Source organism: Lagopus muta, chromosome 9, assembly GCF_023343835.1.
Source record: "Lagopus muta isolate bLagMut1 chromosome 9, bLagMut1 primary, whole genome shotgun sequence".
Taxonomy (NCBI): domain Eukaryota; kingdom Metazoa; phylum Chordata; class Aves; order Galliformes; family Phasianidae; genus Lagopus; species Lagopus muta.
Genome location: NC_064441.1, coordinates 3,254,289 through 3,266,609, shown reverse-complemented (window position 1 = coordinate 3,266,609; position 12,321 = coordinate 3,254,289). Strand labels below are relative to the sequence as shown.

The 12,321-nt window shown below is 38.5% G+C and overlaps 1 long non-coding RNA gene across 8 annotated transcripts in view; it reads left to right on the top strand.

The window, feature by feature from the left end:
- Nucleotides 1–381: 381 nt before the first annotated feature.
- The window catches only part of LOC125697806 (uncharacterized), a 51,087-nt gene continuing 39,147 nt past the window's right edge, over nucleotides 382–12,321 (top strand). For all 8 annotated transcript variants that reach the window (XR_007378934.1, XR_007378935.1, XR_007378936.1 and 5 more), the window contains exon 1: nucleotides 382–461. This is a non-coding gene — a long non-coding RNA (uncharacterized LOC125697806). The remainder of the gene's footprint in view (nucleotides 462–12,321) is intronic.

The window sequence follows — 12,321 nt, the reverse complement described above, 5'->3', positions numbered from 1 at the left end:
TGTTCTTGTCATCTATTTACATTTTTTTCCTCTTTCTTCAACTGCAGCATTTGTCAGAGCAGTTACTTCATTTCTCATTGGTTTTGCTCTGAATTCATGGGTATAAAGCAGAGAGAAAAATCAGGGAAATGATCAATTAAAGATGGCAAATCTTATCCTTGAGAGTAGAAAGCGTTAATGAGACACAGAAGTGATTTTTCTCCTCTACCAAAAAAGGATTAATTTCAGTGGGGAGGAGGCAAAGATTTACGCCACCTGCCTTAGAAGCTGGGACTTGCAACATTTAATTCCAGAATGGGAGCACCTGACATAGATTTTCCCCAGATTACAGCTTACAGAGCTGAGCTCAACAGCTGATGCTGATTGTGGTGATAAAAATGGTGAAGTGAAACCCCACTGTTTTCTTGCAGTGCAAAGAGATGCTGGGTCACTTCAGAGCTGCAGCTGAGTTTGGATACATAGTGAGTAAGAACTGTTTTCCTACTTCTTCACAAGAGGTTTTCTTTGTGGTCTTTTATTTAAGAGGCCCAAGAAAATGGATGTAGAGTGTTGTTATTATTATTATTTTGTAATACTTTTATGGAGATTAAAGAATTTCTTTTTTACACAGAAGGCAATGTTTGGGATTTCATATCTTCCTAACTGTCTTTTATCAAAAATACTGAAGAATGCGCTTTGTTGTTGGTTTTCCCCTCATGTACTACAGAGCTTCCAACTGCTTAAGTCTCTTGGGGAACCAGCAGTATTGGTATGCAAGGATAATTCAGCTATTCAGTTCAGCTCTTTATGAATTACATGTTTTCTGCACAGTTTGTGATAAGTTTTATTTGGTGGTAATGTGCATCTTTTAAAATGCCTAATATATGTGGAGCATCAGGATGCTGTTTATACTCATGCTTAAAGTTTTATTGTGAAATCCATACGTTGGTTCTAAAGCACATAATGAAATTTGTTGTGTGTGCTGTGCAGAGTCTGCATTCCTGGATTAGGCTTACTTTTAAACTGGTAATGTGAAAAGCTGCTCCAGAGTCAACTTAATGTTTTGTTTTGGTTTTTTAATTATTATTATGAAATAAGAAGGATTTCTTAATAAATTGTGGAACCATTATCTGCTGGAATTAATGATACGAGAATCTAATGAGGAAGAAGTTCTTGTACGTTGCTCCAGATTGCAACAAAGTGTTGTGCTTTTAGCTGAGGTGTTGAGGGCCACTTGCTTAGCTTAGTGAAGCAGGTATGTAATTAAACGTGCTGTTTGCTAATCTGCTGCAGTTGTCTCTTCTTGCCATGGAGGGGTCAAAGAGGGGGAAATTGATGTGGTAGACTGAGACTTTGCTAAGGTTTAATTGAACAGCTCTCATTGGGGAGGAAAGGGGCTGTGGGCCCTTTGTGCTGCTTCTGTGGATCGCCACTCTGTAGGTTGATAGTGATGCAAATGTCAAACTATTAAGAAAAATAACGATAAATGCTGTTTGTCATGATTTAACAAAAGAATGTAGTGTTGCTACTGATGCCATTTAGATCTAGCTCAAGTTTGTTTTCTACTTCTTGAAGGTAATTTTGAAATTCAGAGATGCTCTCTTTTTTTTTTCTGGTAAGGTATATAAGCGATTTGTTGTGTGAATTCTTTATGCTTAGAAATATGGCTGCTTTTTTCCCCAGAGGTTTTCCTTTCAGAACGAAACTATTTTATTTTGTTTGGATGCTTTTTAAAAAGCTTCTTTAAAATCAGTTTGCTAAAAATTCTTTTGGGATGACCAGTAGTGCTTAAAAAGATGATGGTGTGTGTATGTATATAGATAGATATACACTTTTTTTTTTGCAGTGAGATGGGAAATCATCACACTCCAATCCTAAACTGATCAAAGCATTATGATAGCTGAAAAATGTGATCAACAGACAAAACAAAGTCTGTTTAGCGAACAGCTCCCCTCCAAATGTGTAAAAATTAAAATCCTATTGGTATTAAGCAAATATAGGCTGCAGCTTAAACAACTTTTCTATTTTGTAGGCATTGATGCTATGAGTTTACATCTCTTTTTAGTGAAGAAGTGACTCTTTCACTTCAATGGTAAGAAACAACAGATAAACATACTGAAGATGGCTTTATCTTAGAGAAGAATGTGCTTTTAGAAACATATTGCTAGTGTAGGTGTAAAGAGAAGAGGGAAACCTGCCAGTTGTTCCGTAAGCTCAAGATGCTGTCAGCCTGATGAGCTGCAGCGATTTGATATTTTCTTTTATTAAATGTTTTTGTTAGGTCCTTCATGCTTCAAAGATACTTAAAGTACACCATATTTCTAGTTTCAGTTGTCTAATTGCCTCTGCGTTTTTTTTCTTCTAGAGAAGTCTTCATTAAAGGCAACTGATTTTTGCAGTTGATACCTTATGATTTGTTATAATGCAAGTAACATTTAGCACATCTTGTAGACTGCCTGAAGAATTCCCATCAGTTTCCTAGCAAATGTCATCTCACTTCTGAATTGAGTGAAACACTGTCTTCCTTTTGCTTTCCTGCAATTTGTCATGCTTCATACTTGGCTAGAGCTGCCAATTTTCATTGTCCTCACTGACAACAGCTGTCAGCGTGCCATTTATGTCTTCAAAACTCTTGATGGCAGCATCCCCTAAGTTACAGGATTGAAATGCAACCTGAGCAACTCTGAGGTTTAGATCTGTGTGACTTCCTGCTACATTATGATCAGAAACAACACCACAGCATCTCTTAATTTCTCCATACAGGGGGAAAGCATCTGGATGTAACAAAGTGGTCAGCAGTTCCAATAAAGCCATCAATATCTCCTGACTGCTTGCGTTGTGTTGTGAAGAACTTGTGTTGACAGTGATGGGATTAAAATAATTCAGAGAAGCATACGTGTAATGAATCTCATTGCTGTGAAAAGGCAGGGTGAAGCCAGCTATAGGCAATTTTCTTCTTTTGTTCCATCTCAGAGCTGAGTAGACGCTTCCTTTTGTACTTTCTCATTTATTGCAAACTCATGACTGCTTTTGAATTTTTAAATGTGAGCAGTAGGGCTGAGTAAGACAGAAACAGTGGAAAATTCCCACTTCTCTGAAGAACACTGGAGATAAGTTTGAATCTGTCAGGTAGGGTTACAAAGGGTAAGATAAGTCACTACCACCTTTCTGGTGTGTGGTTAGATGGACTAATGCCAGGGAAGGCTTTGGCTCCCCAAAACTATCTCAAACAGAATTTGATTTTGGTGTAGTTCAGAAGATCAATGGTCATTAATTTTATCTGACGTAAACAAACTGGTAATTAGTAGGAGTTCCAGTTGAAGTGTGTTTCAAGTAGTAGTGTTATTATTGCTTACAGTCACTTTATGGATTCGATGGTTTAATTTATAATTCTAAAGGCAAGGAATGAGTTCAAAAGCCATGAAAAATGGTTCGTGTTTGTTTTTAACACGGAAGTATTTCTAAATATTGTGATACTTCATATTTCAAGTAAGATGACAGAGACACAAGATATTTACTGAATGGAAAAAGCACTACACTGAAGATGACTTCCAAATAACAATCATTTCTAGTATTTTAAGAACAACTGGTTGCCTTTCTCTGTCTTAACTTGAATATTCACCTTCAAGGAGAATGACATAATGATTCAAGTCACAGTGGATGTTTTGGGGTGCTGTAGCTCATGCAGAAGCAGCTTGAAGCATTTGCATAAAGCATTTATTCATCCATAGGTGCTTTGGGTCTTCTCTGCTAAGAAAGACTAGCTCTTGGTAGCTTTTAAAATAGTCATTCATAGCCAATGTTCTTTTGAACTGCATTTCCTTGAGTGCTTTAAAGGAAAAAAAGATTGGTGTGTATGAACACGGGTTACAGGGCTCATGACTCTAGACATCCCAGTCTTCCATAGTTAATTCTGATTACTCGTTAGATGCTTAGTCAGAAGGAGTTTATTATGTACCGACCGTTTTGATGGCCATATTAGCAGTATAGAAAACTGAAGTGACTCCATTCTGAATCAGCAGGTCTCCCATCAGTTAGATGGGGTCTCTGGAGACAAGAGCCCTGCAGCTATTAGCTTAGCCTGCTATTGAGTTTGCTGCAGGGCAGTGTCTCAGCAGCACTTTTCCTGGATGAAGAGTTTATAGCGCTGTTGGGCTCAAGTTGCTTTGGGCTGCAGGTGCAATTCCACCCTTAGGCAGTCAAGTTTGTTGTTCAGCTTACTTTTTCTGCTGAAACGTATTTGGAGGACTGCCTCCTTGCCATTGTGGCTATGGAGGATGTGATGGTCACTGGGGATGGTCAGGCATGGAATGAGATCTCTATGGCTTCTGGAAATTGTTGGTACTCCAATGTTGGGCTGCATTAATAGGTTGTGATTTTTCACTGGAGGAGAGGAAGGTTGCTTTGCACAGGTAAGATAGCACAGAGTTTGCCATAACCTTTCCCTGCAGATTTCTGGAGTAGTCAGTATCCAAGTTTTCAACAAGTCTTGAATAAAGCCTCTGTCTTGGCACCGCTGTAGTTAAAGAATAGCTTAACAGTTGTTCTTTGATTAGGTCTTAGAGCGCAACAGAACAGATCTACATGGAGGTTCTGTCTTTCTGCTAATATATTTTGCAATGCTTTCTCACTGCAGTCTATGAATACACAAAAGTGCTTCTTTACTGCCCAGAGACACGTTTACTTTGCAGCAATTGCCACCAGAGGTAACTTAATTGCTTATCTGGATATAGATAAGCTGATGAAGTTCCCTAAGAGCTGCTGCCTTGCTGCTCCTTTAACCAGGCTTACTGGTGGGTTTTGAGTTCTGCTGTTCCTATGTGCTGTGCAGGTACATGAAGAAGAAAATTAAGCAGTGCCAGAGTACCTCCATCCAAGCTGCAATGTTTGGGTTGGTAGCCAGTATGCTAAAGTGCTGCTGATCCGAGAGGTGCATCTAGTAATAAATAGTACTGTCCTAGAGTTTAGGTAGGAACAGCACAACAAAATCACGGAAGAAGGCTTTTCAATTATTCTTTTGTTCTCTGATGCAGCCATGAAAGCAATGTTTTTTTTATAAGTAAGCAATGTCTGTTATTTGCAGATGAGTAGTTTTCTCTTGCCCCAGAAAAAGTGTTGTTAGCTCATGCTGTGGCAGCTTGTGCTTTTGTTTTTGGATACTCTGAGTTTCAGTCAGAAATGTGGGAGAATTAGCATCTATAATCTGGTGGATCATGGGAAGGCAAAGCATAGCCTTACTCAAAATCACAGTGTATCATATGTAGCTTTTTCTCAATACTGATAAAAAGAGTAAGTTAATACCTTCCCTATCTCAGGACCATGGTAACAGGAGTCTGCTGCCTTAACATGTGTTCCATTGCCCATCTCAGTGTATACTAATTTCTGCGTTTAGCTCCCTTTTCATATACATTTATGAGAGAGCTCTGCACAGATGGATGAGTCTTTATCCATATTTCTTGGTGGTTTAGTGTAGTTACATTGGAGGAGTAATTATTTCTATCAGGAAGATTGTGACAGCCACCACATATTATGGAAATTTTCCTCATTGAAACTTTAAAATTTTTTCCTATTGTCTGATTCTCATAGCAACACAAAGACTGGTTTAGAAATGTAATTGCGATCTGTAGAAGAAATATAACCAGACATGCTATGAAGCTGAATTACATTAGAGCACTGGGAATAGAGCCACCTATAAAAGAAAATGAGTAGAAAGAAAATCACGGTATGAGCAGTTGTCATTTGTCAAGGAAGGGGAATCTGTGCTGAACCACCAACGACCAGACACCCAAGAGAGAAGTCATTCTGACAGTGACGGCTTGTAGCCTGCCGCTGCTGGAAGACTCTTGGGGTAGTTCTTTAGCAATAAGGATTGCTTCATTATCAGGCCCATGGAGCATAATTATGGTGCTTAACTGAACTTTTCCAGGGTGTTTTACCTTTTTTGTGGGTTAACAGGTTGCAGTGTACAGTACGGCGCTAACGCAGCTGAACTCTCAGCTGAGGTGTTGAACAACCAGTGCGACCTTTCTAACTGCAGGGTTCAAGCCGTAGCACATCCATGCTTTGTTATCAAACTACAAACCTATCTGCTTGTGAGGAGTTGTAAATGAGATATTGATACGGTTACTGTGTTCTTCAGGAAGTCTTTATAAAAGTTCAATGAAGCCATTAATTCGTGATGCAAATCTCTTAGTGCCTCATTCTTTATCAGCATTGTGCTCACTGAATCGCAGTCATGTACATTATACCTTCACATATATATCTTTCTATCTTTTTTTTGGCTTTGTGCACATGCAATCTGTAGAAACATAAGTAGCTGCAGAAAGTGTTAATAGTATTTTGTGTTTCTGTAACTACTCATACTTGAAATAACTACCGATATTCTAAGTCTGTTGTCTGCTGAATCTCATAAGAGTCTTGAGGAATCTTAATTGGCATTTTACCACATTCAGATATGCTGAAGTTCACTTTTGAAACTCATTACTTATGATTCCATGTGTGGCTTATGAACCTGAAAGTTTGATACTGACTAATCCTCCTTCACCCAACAACTTAGGTCAGCGTCTCTTTCTCAACATTTTCTTTCTGTTTAATGAGGAGCTGGATTTTATTTAGAGGGAGTTACAAGAATCTGAATTCCGTACTTCATCTAAAATAGTATCATGGTATAGCTTATCATTTTCCAGTGGTGAATTAGCAACTAAATTAATTGCTGCATTACGTAGTTCCTTTAGGAGTTGTGGAGTTCTGAGATCTCTCCTTAGACCGACTTGATGGTAGGTACTGCTATGATCATCTGGCTCCTTTTTCTCTGCTGCTATCTAAATAGAATGCGCAGAAGCAGGGAAAAGAATGGAGGAGCACTTGTGGAAAGCATTTGTACTGAGCAAGATAGGAATTTCTGCAGGAGGTGACCAGGAGGGAATGGGTTTCAAGAAACAAAATAGTTTAAATTGATTTGAAATACAAAAACATTGAAATGTTTTGAAAGATAACTATCAACATGCCTGCTTGACATTAAACTAAAGCAGCATTTTATTGTTAAGTCCCTGAAGTTTCTGAAAAAAAATTTCCTGAAAATCTCTGGAAATTGGCAGAATATGACCAAACATAATGCGTGAGTTTGATATTGCTGCGTAAATAATGCTGTTCTGCAACGTTCTTATATTGAAAAATAAATAAAATACAATGAAAAGCTATGTTTAAGAACTAAGGCTTGTCATATTCACATGTAGCAAAGGAAATGAATGTTTTCACTTGTGAAAGTTATCCTACACAGAGGTAAAGTAGCACAGAACTTGTGTTTGAATGAGGCACTGATGCTTTTATTGCTGATTCTCTTTTTGTGAGCCATTCATTACAGTCTGATGTACTAGAAATATGGGAGGAATTTAAGCAGAGAGGAATGGCAAGCCAGCAACAGCATTTATTGCTCAAATGATCAAAGGCAAATATTTGTTATGGAGTATAACATTGGTGGAACTTGGTGGGTATTCTGTTAACAGGCAGTGGAACCACGATGCTACCATCCAAAAAGTAGAAAACTACCACTGTGCAAGAGTAGAAAATACCTGCTATTACACTGATGGAGCTGTCAAGAGAGAATCTTTCTGTAAAACTTGCTGTGAGCTTGGTTCAGCTGAAATTGGGGGAGTTATGCTGACATAAGCTGGAGAGAAGCTGCTGTGAATTTGGTGTCAGATATCACATATAAAATCTTAGAGGTTGTGAGGGAAGTCTGCTTTCAAGAAAGTGCTTAATATTTTATACAAGGACTTAACATGGTGTCACTGCTTATATAAAAGTATCATAAAAGTTATGCTAGAAAATTCTGCTTGTGTTTGCTTTCTTATTTTAACCTACTGAACATTTAATTATTCCTGGTGAAATTGCTTGGCTTTAGCAGCTATTCTTAAAGCAGAATTAGCTTGATTTGATGGTTGCATGGTACCAAAAGTTTGACCTGTCAAGAAGCGAGTTATAAACCTGAATCTCCTTTGGGCAAGAAAGGGATTGAATCTAGGTTTTCTTGTGCATCTGAGTAATTTAACTACACAGCAACCAGGTAAATGAAGATGATAATTTCTTTCTTAGCTCTTTTTCTTTTTTTTTTTTAATTCTTGTTTTGCTATCCGTGGAAAAAAACACTAATTGATAAGGATGTTATGAAGTCTTTGTGTAAGTTATGGATCTCAATGAATAAGGCAAGGGAACTGTGGGAATAGTTTGTTTTTTTTCTTAAGTATGGAGCCTGTGCCCTTTCAGGAACGTATCCAAGTGACACCAGAAATTTGGTGCATTTAAAGTCTTGCTTTTTGATACAAGATTACTGTTTAAAAATTCAATTTTGAAATTAAGGCTGCCTCTTTTGAAAAATCTACCCTGGGCCAAGTGTGAGGAAGAATTAAGATTTGCAGGATATGTGCTGAGATTCACAGTCATTTGGGGACTCCTTTGGTAGCACAGAAAATGCAGGCATGGAGATAACAATTAATTTTACATGGTGGAAAAAAAAATTAGTTTTTGTAAGTCTCTTGCTTGTTGCTAGCTTCATTTTTAGTGAGCAAACACAGCAAACATCAGTGTGATTCTTAGTTAAGTGTAAAAAAAAAAACAAAAAAACAACAAAAAAACAACAAAAAAAACCCCAAACAAACAGATGACAGGAAATTTTGGTTTAAAGAGACATGAATTCTCAATTATATTCATCTAAGTTAGGAGTTGTAAATGTAGGAAAATGTTCTCTAATTAATAGGTTTAACAAGGGAAGGCAAAAAATTTTTTTTAATTACTGGCCTTGTTGCATATCTGCTTTCCCCTTCTAATGTTCCAAATTTCATCCCCAGCTCAGACATCTACTTTGTAAATGAGGTGGCTTTTCTTTTATTTTGTATGATTTGTCACATTGCAGAAAGATGCGTGTCCATCAGAAGCACTTTCCTGCTTCTTGGATCATGATCAACATTTTGTTGAAAGAGACAGAGGACTTTGTACAGCCATCTGGAATATTGCTATTGTATGGCTGGCTTCAATTCTTTGAGGGAAGAAAAAAAAACCCTGACAAAATGAATTCTTGTTGTGGTCAGTCTACCAAATTAAATGTTGATTACTTGGTGTGTGTGCCTGTCTGTTTTAAAATCTGTCACTCCCTTTCTATATTTGAAGAGACAATTATTGAAAAGTTAAATCTCTGATGGTGTGGGAAAACCCGAGGCAGAGTTGCTGAAAGTTTTATCTCCTTCTGTCACTTCTGGAAGGTGCTCAGTATGAAAAGTTAAATAATTACAGTTTTATTTTCCTGAAAGTTAAATTGGATTTTATCTGGTTTTACCTCATAGCCGCCTCCTTTCCAAATCTAAACCAGCTAATGGACAAATAGTAGCAGAAAGCTCATAAAAACATCTGAACCCCTTAGAATGACAAATGAAGGCTGTGATATGCACCTTAAAGCCTCCCATGGATCTGGATTGAAGTTCCTGATTCTCTCACATTGACTAGGATGTAACTGAACACATCTTCTGCAGGCTGGAAAAACTGGTGGTGTTGGATGGGATGCTCGATACCAAAATGTGATGTGAAGAATTGCTGTGTACTCTGAAGAGAACACCATGAACGATCTGGAGTGAAAGGATATTGGAGAACATTTTGAAAACTATTCTCTTTCAAATCTTGCAACAGTACTTCTTTTAAAAAGAAAACCAAATGTTTCATGGTGCTTCCTTCAGCTGTATCACTGCTCCTTTTTCAGATATGAGGGAAGAACTTCATCCATCAGCTGCACTGAGTGACCCAGTATAACTGAGGGGGAGATTAGAGCTCTTTTAACTTCTCCACACTCTTCCAAGTTAAATACTACAGAATTTCAGGTGTGTGATGCATTCAGATGTGAACCAAGTATGACTTTGCACAATTTAAGCAAATTCAGTTCTTTATTTCTGCTATGTATATAATATATATATAGTATATGCCTTATACTACAAGGTAATTCTAGTCACTTCCATTTTGTAACCATCACTACCTGTGTTCAGTCTATGTGCAATCTCTAGTTCAGACATAAAGTAGAGAGCTAGTTACCAACTGCGCTAGTGGTGTAAGAGAGCTTGAGATCTCTGTCCTGTACCTTCAATGTGTACTTCATGCAGTTATTTGCCTAGTTGGTCACAGTGCTTTGGAGGCACAAAGGTATGAGGTGTAGGATAAGCAGCCAAAATGAAGTGACTTAACGATTCTGCTTTTTGTCGAACTGCTGTCTTGTCATTTAAGCACAGCACACTAATTAAAAGGACAAAAACTCCCACAACATTTAAGACAGCATTGTGCTTAGGAACAATATTTCTGAGTCACTGTGCTTTTCTAGTGCTACTTTGGGGCTTACAGATTATATACTTGTACGCAGGAGTTAACTGAAGTATGCTTTTATGATTAAGCGCATGGAGTGTGGTACCTTGACATTACTCAAAGTTGTTTACTCTTAAATGGGCAAAGAGTTTCAACCATTTGCTGTAGGAAAGCAATTTTTACTTGCAACTTGCCACATACTCCTTTCAAGGAGCTTTATTTTTGGGTCAGTGCAAAGCCTGGCCATGTGTGATGTGTGATCATATGGGTATGGAACGTGTTCAGTTCAGCAGTTCTGTGCTCCCTTCAGCTTGTGGCTGCTCATACCTTTGGCCAGCACCTAGAATGGTGCTGTAGAGCTCTGCAAGAGCTGTCTTCAGTCTTTCCCAGCCGTGGAGATGGCTGCTGTGTCTGGCCTTAAGGGAATTCCCCTGTATTCAGCACTCGTGAGGCCGCACCTCGAGTACTGTGTCCAGTTTTGGGCCCCTCACTGCAAGAAAGTTATTGAGGCCCTGGAACGTGTTCAGAGGAGGGCAACAAAGCTGGTGAGGGGTCTGGAACACAGGCCATATGAGGAGAGGCTGAAGGAGCTGGGAATGTTTAGCCTGGAGAAGAGGAGGCTCAGGGGAGACCTTATTGCTCTCTATAACTTCCTGAAAGGAGGTTGTAGTGAGCTGGGGGTCGGCCTCTTCTCTCGTGTCATTAGTGATAGGACCAGGGGGAATGGTTTCAAGCTACGGCAAGGGAGATTCAGGCTGGACATGAGGAAGGACATGAACATTACTTTTCAGAAAGGGTGGTCAGGCACTGGAATGGATGCCCAGGGAGGTGGTGGAATCACCGACCCTGGGGGTGTTCAAGGAAAGACTGGATGTTGTGTTGAGGGACATGGTTTAGTAGGAGCTATTGGGAATAGGTGAACGGTTGGACTGGGTGATCCTTTAGGTCTTTTCCAACCTTAGTGATTCTATGATTCTAAGGGAAAAGAAAAGAGTAGAAAAATTTAGAATGTCAAGGAGGATAATTGGCCCTGATGTAGTTTTAATTTAATTTGGTTTTAGTTAGGGGTTTAAGGTAGCCCACAAAGAAGGCGGTAAGCAAATAATGATGCCTCATGACTTACAGATGGTTTGAGGAACATCCTTTGCATGCTGTGAAGTTACAGGTAGAATGTGTATCTTTTAAATTATTTTTTGTACAATAAATTGATTGTATCTGTTGTGTAGTGCCTAAATAGATATTACAATTATAAACTTCAAAGGTTAATAAACTGATTTCATAGAATTTGTGTTTAGATAATGATATGGAAAGTAACAGCATTGAGAAGGCTTTTTGTAGGCAGGTTTAGTGGAGCCATAGGATACAGTGGGGGTAATAGCATATGGTGTGTTGGGGTAATCACAGAAACATTTCAGTAAAGAATTTGCTTTTCCAAAATCTTTTGGAACTACTGTGAGCATCTCAGGCCCTGAGTTTGTTTGAACAACAGGCTTAATGCCAGTTTTACCCACTGGATTAGAGGTGATACTGCACAACTGCATCAGTCAACCAGAAATAATCTGTAAGCAGCAACCAGTATTTTTAGATGTCTCACACATTACTCCATCTCATTATCCTTTAACCAAATAGTATACTTTAATGAGCAGCAGTGGAATGTAAGAAGGCATTGTTAAGCACATGTGCCCATAAACATGTTACCATAAAGAAAGGGAAGGTGGAAATTTACTGACCAAGTGTATCATTTGCTTTCTTTAAGAGTCTCTGGGCAGAATCTTACCCATAGTAGTGCAGGAGCAGTAAACCATGATTTTTTATTGTATTGAGGCTACATAAGGGCATAAAGGTAATAAAGCAAAGGTAGTTCTCACCGTGACTTGCTTTGTTCCTTGTTCTTAGCAGTGATTTCTCATTGAAAAACTTTTGGGGAGTGTCTGAAGAGAAAATACAAGAGTATAGCTGTCCAAAAGTAAGCCATAACTTCTATATGCAGTAGGAAACGCAGTA